The sequence below is a fragment of the Vulpes lagopus genome, chromosome 18, assembly GCF_018345385.1.
Source record: "Vulpes lagopus strain Blue_001 chromosome 18, ASM1834538v1, whole genome shotgun sequence".
Lineage (NCBI taxonomy): Eukaryota > Metazoa > Chordata > Mammalia > Carnivora > Canidae > Vulpes > Vulpes lagopus.
Window position 1 is genome coordinate 23938625 of NC_054841.1, and position 13454 is coordinate 23952078.

Below are 13454 nucleotides of genomic sequence, written 5' to 3' on the forward strand. Positions count from 1 at the left end.
TATTGAACCTGTTGGGGCAGCCCCAGTGGCTTAGTGGTTTAGCCCCAGCCCGGGGTATGATCCTGGAGTCCCGGGATCGAGTCCCACGTCAGGCTCCCTGCATGGAGCTTGCTTCTCCCTCTGCCTGTGTCTCTGCCGCTCTCTCTCTCTGTGTCTCTCATGAATAAATAAAATCTTAAAAAAAAAAATTGAACCTGTTGGATATTAGTTCTATAGTACTGTTTGTGTATATTTTCTAAAGACCAGACAACAGCAGTTTCTCACAGGAAAAAATAGTTGCAAATTTGTGAATCAGATTCCTATTTTGGATTTTACATAGGAGAATTGTTCATTAGGTTAAGTCCCTGGTCATAATTTTAAATAGTATATGAAAGTAAGACTGTGTTCCTTCTATAAAATACAGACTTAAAAAGTTCAAACACTTAGAGAAATCAAAGACATTGTGATTTACCATCAAATGCTAATATAAGTAAGAAGATTTTAGGTAAACCAGCATCTGGCTAGACTTAATAAGAGACCAATCAATAAACCCAAATAATGGACTTGTTAAATATTCTTTCCCATTGTGAATATTAATATCAGTATTTGCATATACGTATATGCACATATCCATGTAAAATATATTGATATAATTGATATAAATCTGAATCTGGCATTTTCCTAAAAAAGATGAGCCTTCAGCTGAGTTCTTTTAGATTATGTTCAACTCTTTAGTGTGTGTGGAAATGACTCAGAAGCATTGTAATCAGAATAATTAAGTGTGGAGGAAAATGTGATTGTGATAGTATATATTGACTGCCTACCAGTGTTAAGAGGTATATCCAGTTGGTGAATAATCAGTTTCTGCCTTCCAGGAAACTAATTCATCTGGGAAAGTGATGTGAACATATAAAAGGAGGGGGAGCATAAATGTTTTAAATGAGACTATAAGTGCTATGGAAATTCTATGGAAATTCAGGAGAGGGAGAGAGTACTACTACCAATTGGAAGATCAGAGAAGACTTTATAGAAAAGGTGGTATATTTCCTAGGGCTGCTGTAACAAACTACCATAAGCTGGGTGGCTTAAAACAACAAAGATTTATTCTCTTTTGGTTCTTGACACTAGAACCTGAAGTTAAGGTGTCATTAGAGCCATGTTTTCTCTGGGACTTAGGGTGGAATCCTTCCTTGCATCTTCCTGGCTTCCATCAGTTCTTGGTGTTTGGTTTTTTGTTTTGTTTTGTTTTCTTTTCTTTTCTTTTCTTTCTTTCTTTTTTTTTTTTAAGATTTTCATTTATTTGAGAGAGACAGAGAGAGAGAGAACGAGTTGGGTGGGGGAGGGGCAGAGGGACAAGTGCTGGGGCTCAGTCCCAGGACCCCAGGAGATCATGATCTGAGCTAAAGTCAGTTGCCTAACTGACTGAGCCACCCAGGTTCCCCAGTTGTTGGTGTTTCTTGATTTGCAGCTATATCATCACAATACTCTCCATGTCTCTGTGTCCAAATTTCCCTCTTATAAAGAACCAGTCAGGGGCATCTGGGTGGCTCAGTTGGTTAAGCTCTGCCTTCAGCTCAGGTCATGATTCCAGGGTCCTGGGATCGGCCCCATATTGGCTATCTGCTCAGCAGGGAGCCTACTTCTCCCTCTCCCTCTGCCTGCTGCTCCCCCTGCTTGTGCTCTCTCTGTCAAATAAATAAATAAATAAATAAATAAATAAATAAATAAATAAATAAATAAAATCTTTAAAAAAAAAAGACACTAGTCATTGGATTAAGGGCCTACTCTACTCCACTCTGACCTCATATTAACTAATTATATCTGCAGTGATCCTATTTCCAAATCAGGTTATATTCTATGATCCTAGAGGTTAGGACTTTAATAAATCTTTTTGTGGGATACAGTTTAACTTGTAGCAGTTGGCATGATACAGAGGTGCTACAGAGGCATTAAATTAAAATTTATTAAATAAGTAGAAGGGTAAGATTGCAATGAGTTAAGGAGAGAGGAACCAAGGGCTTGATGGACATAGGAAAGCAAACATGAAATGGTGATAAGTCTGTTTTGTTGGTGTGTTGAAGAGTTGTGGGGAGATGAAGCCAGAGTAGTTTGTTAGGGCCCTTAGATGGTAGATCTAGGACATTCAAATGTTGCTGAGTGGTTACTATATGGGAACAGGATGGCACTGCAGAATTTTGCAATATGGTGGGTAACTGATTCAAGCTTTGGATAGCTAATTCAAGCTTTAGGGAGATTCTCTGATCAGGTCATCATGAATAAGTAGACACTCCAAATCAAAACAGATGGTTGATGATTTAACACACCCAGCCTCCCTCATTTGCCTATGCCAGTAACTTTACCAGAATAGTCAGGAAATTCCTCTTATGTAAAAAACAGCACTAGCCAAAACACCACAACAGCACACTTTGAGGATTTTATTTATACATTAGCTCTTTAAGATCTCTATTCAGAGGCCTCTCCATGGATTTCAGATTAGTAATTATGTCACTCTTCATTTTCTTTCAAACTTTTCTTCAAAATCACCTCTTTTCCATGATTTTTCTCAGAACTCTCTTCAGTCTTTCCATATCTTTCTTAAACATCTGACTAATGGAAAGAATGAAGGAAGATTGTGTACTGTCCAAGCCAACAGACAGATGTGATCAGGTAAAATTCAAAATAGTCTGTAGGCTGAAAGACACCACTTATGGCATCTAACAATATGGGGAAAATCTCTTCAAGCCTCTGACTTATTTTGTTGGTTTATATTCTGCTCAGTTAAATTAACTATATTTGTGTTAGGAAGAGTAGTTCTAGGAATCTGAAATTTCATATTTCACGGATTTATCTTTTGTTTCTTATACTAAAATGTCAGAATTGAAGTTTAAAAAATAATGTTAATATTCCCTAATCCCTTAAATGTCCAGTATTCCTACCAGGAACAAACCAGTGGTCATTACTGTATTGAAATGCCAGTGTTGGGCAGCCCCCGTGGCTCAGTGTTTTAGCGCCGCCTTCCGCCCAGGGTGTGATCATGGAGTCCCTGAATCGGGTCCCGCGTTGGGCTCCCTGCATGGAGCCTGCTTCTGCCTGTGTCTGTGCCTCTCTCTCTCTTTCTCTGTCTCTCATGAATAAATAAATAAAAATCCTTAAAAGAAAAAAACAACCAGTTGTCAATACAGTAATGACAATGTATTTGACAGGCATTTTGTGGATTCTTTCAGGGTACTAAGTTTCTATGATTTGATTGGAAGTTTGCATAAATTTTCCCTTGAGAGCCCTGAACTTGGAAACAAGAAGCATGTAGTAGTTTTATAAGAAATTCATTAAAAAAAAAAAAAAAAAGAAATTCATGAGATGTAGGAAGGATGAGATTGGCTCTTTAGTTGTGCTATGGCAAATCATTTTGGCAGTTCACGTTTAACTGTTTATTCAGACACTTTATGAATGCCTTATACATTATCCTGAAACATTTAAGGCTATGTGGTTAACAGGCCGCTTATTGTAAGTACTACAAGTGTAATATCCAGATTTAGGCATTCATATAAATGTTATTTAAAATTTCTCATTCTACAAAATTTTGTTTCTTATATAGTAACTTCAGAAACAGGAAAGTATCTACCTATCCTGCCTGATATATAATAAGTAGTCAAGGGTAGTTGAACAAATGCATCCATTGAAAGTATTCAAATTCTGGATTAGAAATTATGAGGGACTTCTCTGCACATATTTTCTATTTAAAAAATAATGGGATCCCTGGGTGGCGCAGCGGTTTGGCGCCTGCATTTGGCCCGGGGCGCAATCCTGGAGACCCGGGATCGAATCCCACATCGGGCTCCCGGTGCATGGAGCCTGCTTCTCCCTCTGCCTGTGTCTCTGCCTCTCTCTCTCTCTGTGACTATCATAAATAAATAAATAAAAATTAAAAAAAAAAAATAACTCATGGGGGTGGCTGGCTGGCTCAGTTGGTGGACCATGTGACTCTGGATCTTGGGGTTGTGAGTTCAAATCCCACATGTTGGGTATAGAGATTACTTAAAAATAAAATCTTTCAAAAAATAATAACTCATGGTCTATAAGTTTGAAATGATTTCACTTGATCTTAGCCAAAAAGCCCAGAGTGATTGAAATGATTTCAAAATATAAAGTTAAAAAAAAATCCATGCAAAACAGTCTCTTTGGAAAAAAAAAAAAAACAGTCTCTTTGGTAACAGTGAGAATATTATTCCTAGCTGTCCTTTTTAAGATTTTTTTTTAAGATTTTATTTATTTATTTGAGTGAGAGCAAGAGAGATCACAGAGGGAGAAGAAGCCAACTCGTCAGTGAGCAAAGAGCCCACTGTGGGGCTCGATCCCAGGACCTAGAGATCATGACCCGAGCTGAAGGCAGATGCTTAACTGACCGAGCCATCCAGGCACCCCTAAGATTTTATTTTTAAGTAATCTCTACACCCAACATGGGGTTTGTACTTAAAACCCCAAGATCAAGAGTCACATGCTCTACTGACTGAGACAGCCAGGCACCTCTATTACTAACCTTCTGTCAGAAGGAAAGGTTTGCACCCAGACAACAAATCACTTCGCACAAGCTGAAGATATGCTTGTGTTTATGAGACAGATTCCAGAAGAATTCTGGGATTCTTATTTTACAAAGCTGTTTGTTTATTTAAAGTATAGTTGACATACAATGTGACATTAGTTTCAGGTGTCTACTATAGTGATTTGATAACTCTGTTAAGTTGTGCTATGTTCACCACAAGTGTACCTGTTATCTGTCACTATAAAACTCTATTATAATACCACTGATTATATTCCTTATGCTGTACCTTTCATCCCCATGACTTATTCATTCCATAACTGGAAGCCTGTGCCTACCTCCCACTCCCTTTCACCCATTTTGCCCACCCCCCAACTCCCATTACAAATCTATTTCAAACATTTGAATGGAGATATTCGTTGTTTAAAGGGAAAGCAGATAGAATAATTAAATTTCTTGGTAAATAGTCCTTGAGTTTTCTTAAACAGGAGGAACTCAAGATCCTGTTTAGCTCTAGCTTAGTGATCCATCCTCTCATTTTATAATTTAGAAATCTTAGGTCCAAAGAGAAATTATCCTGCCCACAGTCATACCAACTGTATGGGAAGATTACAACTAGAACTTGAGGCACATGTACTCTGCTATGCTTAGCCTCGCTTTCTTTCCATTCTGTTACCCTGTGTTTCATTTTAATAAAATAACGCTAGTCTGTTCTCAAGATATACTCAGTTAATTTTACTAGTAATCATTTGACATTTGTATTGAAAACATTATTAAAAACAGATTCTGCAGTTAGGAGATCATTGCATGGGCATTAGGCTTTATTTAACTTCTTTTGTGGATGGTGCAGCAGCTGTGATAGTGCATGGTTGCGAACCAAGACATCTATATTTTCTATTTGCTTGTTTGGTTTTTGCATTGTCATTTGTGATGAAAATTTTTTCAGAGTGTAAGTAGAAGAGTAAATGTTAAATTAAAAAGCATATTACCATCAGAACATTTATAGTTTTACAACAAAAGAGTAGGAAAATGACAAGAAAGACTTAGTCTGTAGCTAACATACATAATCTAGGGCAAATCATGTAACCTCTGTGGGACTGTTTCTGCTACATACTTCATTCATTAGAATCATTTAGGGGTACTGCCCAAGACAGATTTATTTGTTTTTTGTTTTTTTTTTTTTAATTTTTTATTTATTTATGATAGTCACAGAGAGAGAGAGAGAGAGAGGCAGAGACACAGGCGGAGGGAGAAGCAGGCTCCATGCACCGGGAGCCTGATGTGGGATTCGATCCCGGGTCTCCAGGATCGCGCCCTGGACCAAAGGCAGGCGCCAAACCGCTGCGCCACCCAGGGATCCCGATTTATTTGTTTTTTAATATTAACTAAAGTATAATACATACAATGCAAAGTGCACAAATCATAAGGATAATGAACACACTTGTATAACCACTATTGATGTATTTTTAAAAAGCTTTCTTAATGATTATGAAAGTTTTCTTTTTTAAAAACCACTGGATTAAGGCTATGAATAATCTCTTGTCTTTTAACAACTCTTTTTAGAGTGAAATTAGCAGAAACAATGGTAGAAAATAGGAATTTGGGCAGTTACAAAAATATATTTTAAACAAGTTCATTGGGCTTATGTATTTAGTCTTTTCTTCTGATGTTTCTCTTCTTCCTCTTTGCCCTTTTCCCTTTCTGTCTAGGTCCTGGATGGAATGGAGAGGGGTCCTACTGAACGTCTATTATCTTTTCTGAGAGTGGTCAGAGAGTTCTTAAACAGGTCTGTTGTTTATATAGAACACAAATGCAATCTTGTTTTATTAAAGAAATAGATTTCAATTTATAAGAAAAGTATTGGAAAAAAAAGAAAAGGATTTAATTAGCTAGAAATAGAATTTACTTTTTAAAAAAGAAGGCATTTTAGTCTCTGATCTTTAATCACTTTAATGTCTGTGGGGCATTTTAGTTTGGTAAGCTACATTTGACATGTGAATTGGACTGAGGGCAATGGAATTAAATAAGATCCTCTTATTAGAAAACCAGTTTCTTAATAAAGCAAGTGAGCTTTGTCTTTTTAAGTTATGTTGAATATATATAATATGGTAAAATTCTTTATTGGTTTCATGAGAAGCACTGAGAAAAGATTAAAAGTGAATATCTTAGTTGTCTATGATTCTGGAGGGGAATGGAGGCATGAATAAACCCAAGAAGAAAAATAATTATCTGGCCCTCTTTCTTATGTTTTCAGAATTCATAACATTGGAGGTTGGGGGAATGGTACCTTGCAATCTGACTCAGAGAAAGGCAAATGCGTAGAGTTTGGGTTTTGTTTTGTTTTCCCTTTTGTCTGTCTCTGTTACCAAGAATGAATTTTAACATTATTCAGTCAGATAAAAACTCTAGCTTAGTGATTTTCCAAACTTCTCTTCACATTGGACTTACCTGTGGAACTTGGCAAATTATCAATGCCTTTGTCTCCCTTCCTTCCCTACTCTTCACTCTATTGTGACTTAATTGGCCTGGGGCTATGACTTGGGTTTTTGAATTTTTAATTTTTTAAAAATGTTTTATTTATTCATGAGAGAGACAGAGAGAGAGGCAGAGACACAGGCAGAGGGAGAAGCAGGCTCAATGCAGGGAGCCCGATGTGGGACTCGATCCCGGGACTCCAGGATCATGCCAAAGGCAGGCGCTAAACCGCTGAGCCACCTAGGCATCCCACTTTTGGAATTTTTTAAAGATCCATAGGTGATTCTAAAGTACAGACAAGTTGTGGAATCACAGCTTTAGCTAATTAAAGCAGATCTGGCCACTGTTGCAACTTGTGACCTTTTTTTGCCTAAATATTTGTATAAATACATAAAAAGGGGGATAAATATTTTGATTTAAGAATCCAGTACCTTGGGACACCTGGATGGCTCAGTGGTTTAGCGCCTGCCTTCTGCCCAGGGCATGATCCTGGAGTCCCGGGATCGAGTCCCACCTCGGGCTCCCTGCATAGAGCCTGCTTCTCCCTCGCCTGTGTCTCTACCTCTCTCTCTCTCTCTCTCTCTCTCTCTCTCTCTCTCTCTGTGCGTCTCTCATGAATACATAAATAAAATCTAAAAAAAAAAAAAAAATTTGTGTCGAACTACAAAAGACCTTGAATAGGCAAAGCAGTCTTGAAAAAGAACAAAACCTGAGATATCACAATCCCAGATTTCAAGATACTATGAAACTATAGTAATCAAAACAGTGTGATACTGGCATTAAAAATAGACACAAAGCAATAGAACAGAGAGCCCAGAAATAAGCCCGCAATTAAATGGTCAATTAATCTGACAAAGGGGGCAGCAGGAATATGCAATGGGAAAAAGTTTCTTCAAGCAGTGGTAAGGAAACTTGATAGTGATATGCAAAAGATTGAAACTGGACCACTTTCTTTCACCATACACAAAAATAAGCTCAAAATGGAGTAAAGAACCTAAATGTGAGACCTGAAGCCATAAAAATCCTGGAAGAGAACACAGGCAGTAATTTCTCTGGTATCAGCTCTGGCAGTGTTTTTCTAGATAAGTCTCCTAAGGCAAGGGAAACAAAAGCAAAAATAAACTATTTAGACCACATCAAAATAAAAAGCTATTGCACAGCAAAGGAAACAATCAACAAAACAAAAAGATAGCCACTGAATGGAAGAAGATATTGCAAACAACTTATCTGATTAAGAGGTTAGTATCCAAAATATATAATGAATTTACACAGCTCAACACAAAAAACCCCAAATAATCCATTTTAAAAATGGACATAAATAGACATTTCTCCAAAGAAGACATCCAGATGATCAACAGTCACGTGAAAAGATGCTCAAGGTTGTTCATCATCAGAGAAATGCAAATCAAAAAACCACGATGAGATACCACCTCTCACTGGTCAGAATGGCTAAAATCAAAAAAAACAAGAAACAACAAGTATCAGAAAGGATCTGGAAAAAAAGGAACCATCATGCACTGTTGGCAGAAAAGCAAATTGGTGCAGCCACCTCAAAATACGAAAAACAATTAGCATATGATCCAGTAATTCCACTACTGGATATTTACGTAAAAAATGTGAAAACACTAATTCTAAAGGATATGTGCACATCTATGTTTATTGTAACATTATTTACAATAGCAAGATTATGGAAGCAGCCCAACTGTCCACCAATAGATGAGTGGGTAGGAGCACTGAGTGGCACAGTCAGTTAAAACCTCTGACTCTTGGGACACCTGGGTGGATGGCTAAGTGGTTGATCTTCTGCCTTTGGCTCAGGGCGTGATCCTGGAGTCCCGGGATTGAGTCCCACATCAGGCTCCCTGCATGGAGCCTGCTTCTCCCTCTGCCTGTCTCTGCCTCTCTCTGTGTGTCTCTCATGAATAAATAAAACCTTAAAAAACAACAACAAGAAAAAAACCAAAACCTCTGACTCTTGGTTTTTGGCTCAGGTCATGATCTCAGGGTCATGAGATGGAGCCCTGCCTCGGCCTCCATGCTCAGCATGGAGTCTGTGTAAGGTTTTCTCTCCCTCTCCCTGTGCCCTTCCTCCCACCTCTTCTCTCTCTCAAATAAATAAATCTTTTTTTTTTAAATAGATGAATGGATAAAGAAGATGTGATATATATACACAACAGGATATTACTCAGCCATAAAAAAAAAAAAAAGAATGAAATCTTGCCTTTTGCAACAACATGGATGGACCTAGAGGGGTATAGTGCTATGTGAAATAAGTCAATCAGAGAAAAACAATACCATATGATTTCACTCATATATGGAATTTAAGAGACAAAACAAATGAGCAAAGGAAAAAAGAGACAAAAAACCGGACTCTTAAATATAGAAAACAAACTGCTGGTTACGGGGGAGGGGGATGAAATAGATGAAGAGGATTACGCTTATTTTGATGAGCACTGAGTAATGTATAGAATTATTGAATCACTGTATTGTACACCTGAAACTAATATAACATTGTATGTTAACTACATAATATAAAAAATATATATCAAGAACTCTTATAACTCAATAGTCAAATACTCCAATTTCAGAAATTAGCAAAGGATTTGAATAGATATTTCTGCAGATTATGCCAGTGTCAAATAAAAATGAAAATATGCTCAACACCATTTGGCACCAGGGAAATGCAAATCAAAATCACAGTGAGATACCACTCATACCCACCAGGATGGCTATAATCAGAAAGGTAATAACAAGTCTTGGTGAGGATGCAGAGAAATTGGAACCCTTGTACACTGCTGGTGGGAGTATAAAATGGTGTAACTGCTTTGTAAAACAGTTTGGCAATTCCTCAAAAAGTTAAACATAGAATGTATGACCTAGCACTTTTACTCCTAGCTGTAAATATATAGCCATATACATATATATATTCGAGAGAAATGAAAACATATACATGTAAAAGCTCATATTATGAATATTCATAGCAACATTATTCATAATAATGAAAAGTGGAAGCAACTGAAAAGTGAATGGATAAATAAATAGGGTATTTTTTGGTAAGGGATATTGTTTGGTGATTTTAAAAATGTTACTTGCAGGATCCCTGGGTGGCTCAGAGGTTTAAGTGCCTGCCTTCGGCTAGGGTGTGATCCTGGAGTCCCAGGATCCAGTCCCACATCGGGCTTCCTGCATGGAGCCTGCTTCTCCCTCTGCCTGTGTCTTTACCTCTCTCTCTCTCTCTGTCTCTCATGAATAAATGAATAAAATATTTTAAAAAAAGGTTACTTGCTCCAACACCTTCAAAATATGCAAAGTGAAAGAGCTGGTCATAAAAGATCAGTTATTATATGGTTTCTGTTATATGAGGTATCTGGAATACACAAATGCTCTTTGATCTAGTCTAAAACTCTTTATTATTTATTTATTTATTTATTTATTTATTTATTTATTTATTTATAAGTATTTTATTTATTTATTCATGAGAGACAGAGAGAGAGAGAGAGGCAGAGACACAGGCAGAAGGAGAAGCAGGCTCCATGCAGGGAGCCTGACATGGGACTTGATCCCGGGTCTCCAGGATCAGGCCCTGGGCTGAAGGCGGTGCTAAACTGCTGAGCCACCTGGGCTGCCCCTCTTTACCCTTTAATAGGAGAACTTAAGCCATTAAATTAACAACAGAATTTTTGAACATATTAGCAGAATTGTTCATAGTACTCAGATGAAGATAATGGTGACTAGTAATAGTTCATCTTTATTTCATATCTTATAGATCTTCCTTTTCAATGATTTTTTAAAAAAATAGCTTTTATTCAGCGCTCTTTATTCAATAAATAAGCAGCATTGAATAAATAGAAAAATAATATAGAAAGGAAAAAAAATCCCAATACCAAGTAATAGATACAGTTAAATGTCAAGGATAAGGAGCATAGTATTCCATTCCTTACTTAGAGGATTTAGGGTAGTGTTAGGGCTATGAGTTAGCAATCATTCAAAATGGCTGTAAAGGAGTAGAGACGACGGTAAGTGGCCAATTTCTGATGACTGTGTAACTGTAGTATGGCTGGCTAGTCTTGCACCTTTGTAGACACTTCTGGATGTTGGGTATTAAAGGCCCAGAATTCACACTCTTCATTTGTGCTTAGAATTTGTCTTCCCATGAAGGCTATAAAGCTGAATAGGAAAAACCCATTTAACCCATGGTTATTAGAAAGGAACTGAAGGCTATTAAGTACCTGAACATTTGAAAGATGTTTGAAAAAGAATGGAGGACAGTAAGAGGTAGAATTTTGTCTGAACAATTAGAAGTTTATGATTTAAAAAAATAGCATTGATGCTAATCATATTTATAACAATTTTTTAGACTTAATGTTTAGCTGATTTCATCCCGTCTCAAGGTCTTTGTTTTGGTTAATTATTATTAGATAATATTTTTATGGAAAGTATCTGATAAAAATATCTTTATGTTAGTTTCAGACTGAATGACTGCTTGGTCAGGGAGAGGACAGAATTATTAGGTCACATTATTTTCCACTCCTAATTCTTTACTATTTTGCCATTGACTTCTGATCTTACGAAGCAGAAATCCAAGGTCAGCCTGATTTCTGGTCATCTGTGTATGACTTCTTTATTGCTTTGTGGGTTGATTGTGGGGCATTTTCTTTATCCTTAAATCTAAAAGTTTGACTAGAAAAAAATCTAGCTGTCATTATCTTTTCAGTAATTTTGCCTGGTATATTATGAGCTCTTTTGAGCTAGAGATGCAGAACATTTTTTGACTCAGGAAAGTATTCATTTCCCTTTTAAAAAACCTTTGATTATTGGGGCCCCTGGCTGGCTCAGTGGTCTGGATCTCAGGATTGTGAGTTCAGGCCCCGTGTTGGGCATGGAGCCTACTTAAAAAAAAAAACAAAAAAAACCAAAAAACAAACAAACAAAAAAATCTTTGATTATTGTTTCTGTTCATTTGTTTGTTCTCTCTTTATCGATCTTCTTTCATAATTTCCATTACTTTGTCCTTTCCATCTCTATTATGGAAGTTTCTCAAATTTGTCATCCCCATACATCTAATTAAATATTCTGCTCTTTATAACTTTTAGTAAAGATCTGAAATCTGAGGTGACATATTTACTTTTTTACATTATTTTTCCTTTGCTTTTTATCCTCTATTATTTCCACTTTTGTGTCTCAACTACTTCTTTTCATTCCTGTCTAGGGACTTTGATCTCTCATTTTAATGTTTTATCAAATCTATTGAGAATAATGTAGTTGATACCTAAAATTTAACCTGTTCCTCCTCACATACTCACTTTCTGAATTACAGGTGCCGAGTTTCTCTTATGTGTTGGAATGTTCCTTTCCCTCAGTTATTCTTCCTTGAAAAAGGATAGAGGTGTATAGGTCTGGTACTTACCAAATAAACAAGATAGATGGGTACCTCACTGGCTGCTTGCTGGCTCTATAAGTTGTCCTTTCCTTTCAGGTGTTAAGCTAAAGAACTAATCGGTGATAGTTTTGGAATACTTTTTGTGTCTAGCAGTCATTTATGTGCCTCCTATTTGATTGAGGGGACAGGAGCAGTGCGGGGGGGTGGGGAATCCCTTTCTGTAGCCTGGGTAATTTGACTTCAGAAAGGAGAATTTGTTTTTGATAATTTGAAGCCTAAGCTACAAATACCTGTGGTTCCTGAATGTAATGCTCCTAAGGCTTTCGGTTGGTCAAGTCTTCCTGTGTCTGTCTTCAAATTCCAAGATGTGTGTGTACTACTTTGTATGTTATAGAACCTGAAATAGAGAGGGGAAGCCATGGGCATGTAATAGTGCTAACTATTCTAAATGGGTCTGTCATGCTAGAGTATAGGTATCACCTCTGCCATTGCTTACTCTGGAGAGCTGTTTTATTTTTAAAATTTTTTGAGAGATTTATTTACTTGAGTGGGGGTGGGGTGGGGACCATGCGTGTGCGTAGGGAGTAGGGAGGCGCAGAGGGAGAGGGATGGAGAGAATCATAGCAGAATGGGCTGAGTGTGGAGCAGATACAGGGTTGTTCGATTTCACGACCTTGAGATCAGTACCTGAGCTGAAACCAAGAGTGGAATGCCCAACTGACTGAGCCACCCAGGTGCTCCTGGAGAAAGCTGTTTTACAGCAGGTAGCTGGAGGGATGGAGCCACGCATATGGGGGTCAGTTAAAAATCTGTTACCTTCCTGCCTGGCTCTTCTGTTGGATTTCAAGCCCCATTCCTGCCTTGGGCATTAAAGTAATTTTTGGGTCCAACAATTCTTTGAGCTGCGCAGTCCTAATTTCCAGTGTTGTTAATAACTTTGACTCTTATTGCTTCCTTAAGTATAACAATGAAAATACCATTGAAAAATTAGGCTGGAGGCAATGATAGAGATGAACCAGGTATTCTTAGGTAACCTCCATTTTAACTTCCAGCTTAGATTAACTTTTTGAAAGGAGGGAGATG

General features: G+C 37.4%; 1 protein-coding gene across 9 annotated transcripts in view; it reads left to right on the plus strand.

The window, feature by feature from the left end:
* Positions 1–13454, plus strand: part of NCOA6 (nuclear receptor coactivator 6) — a 91173-nt gene that overhangs the window by 8565 nt on the left and 69154 nt on the right. For 7 of the 9 annotated variants that reach the window (XM_041732547.1, XM_041732543.1, XM_041732544.1 and 4 more), the window contains exon 2: positions 6226–6302. The exons of the other annotated variants lie outside the window; for them this stretch is intronic. The gene's annotated coding sequence lies outside the window, so the exon portion shown is untranslated. The remainder of the gene's footprint in view (positions 1–6225; positions 6303–13454) is intronic. 9 annotated transcript variants of the gene reach the window in all.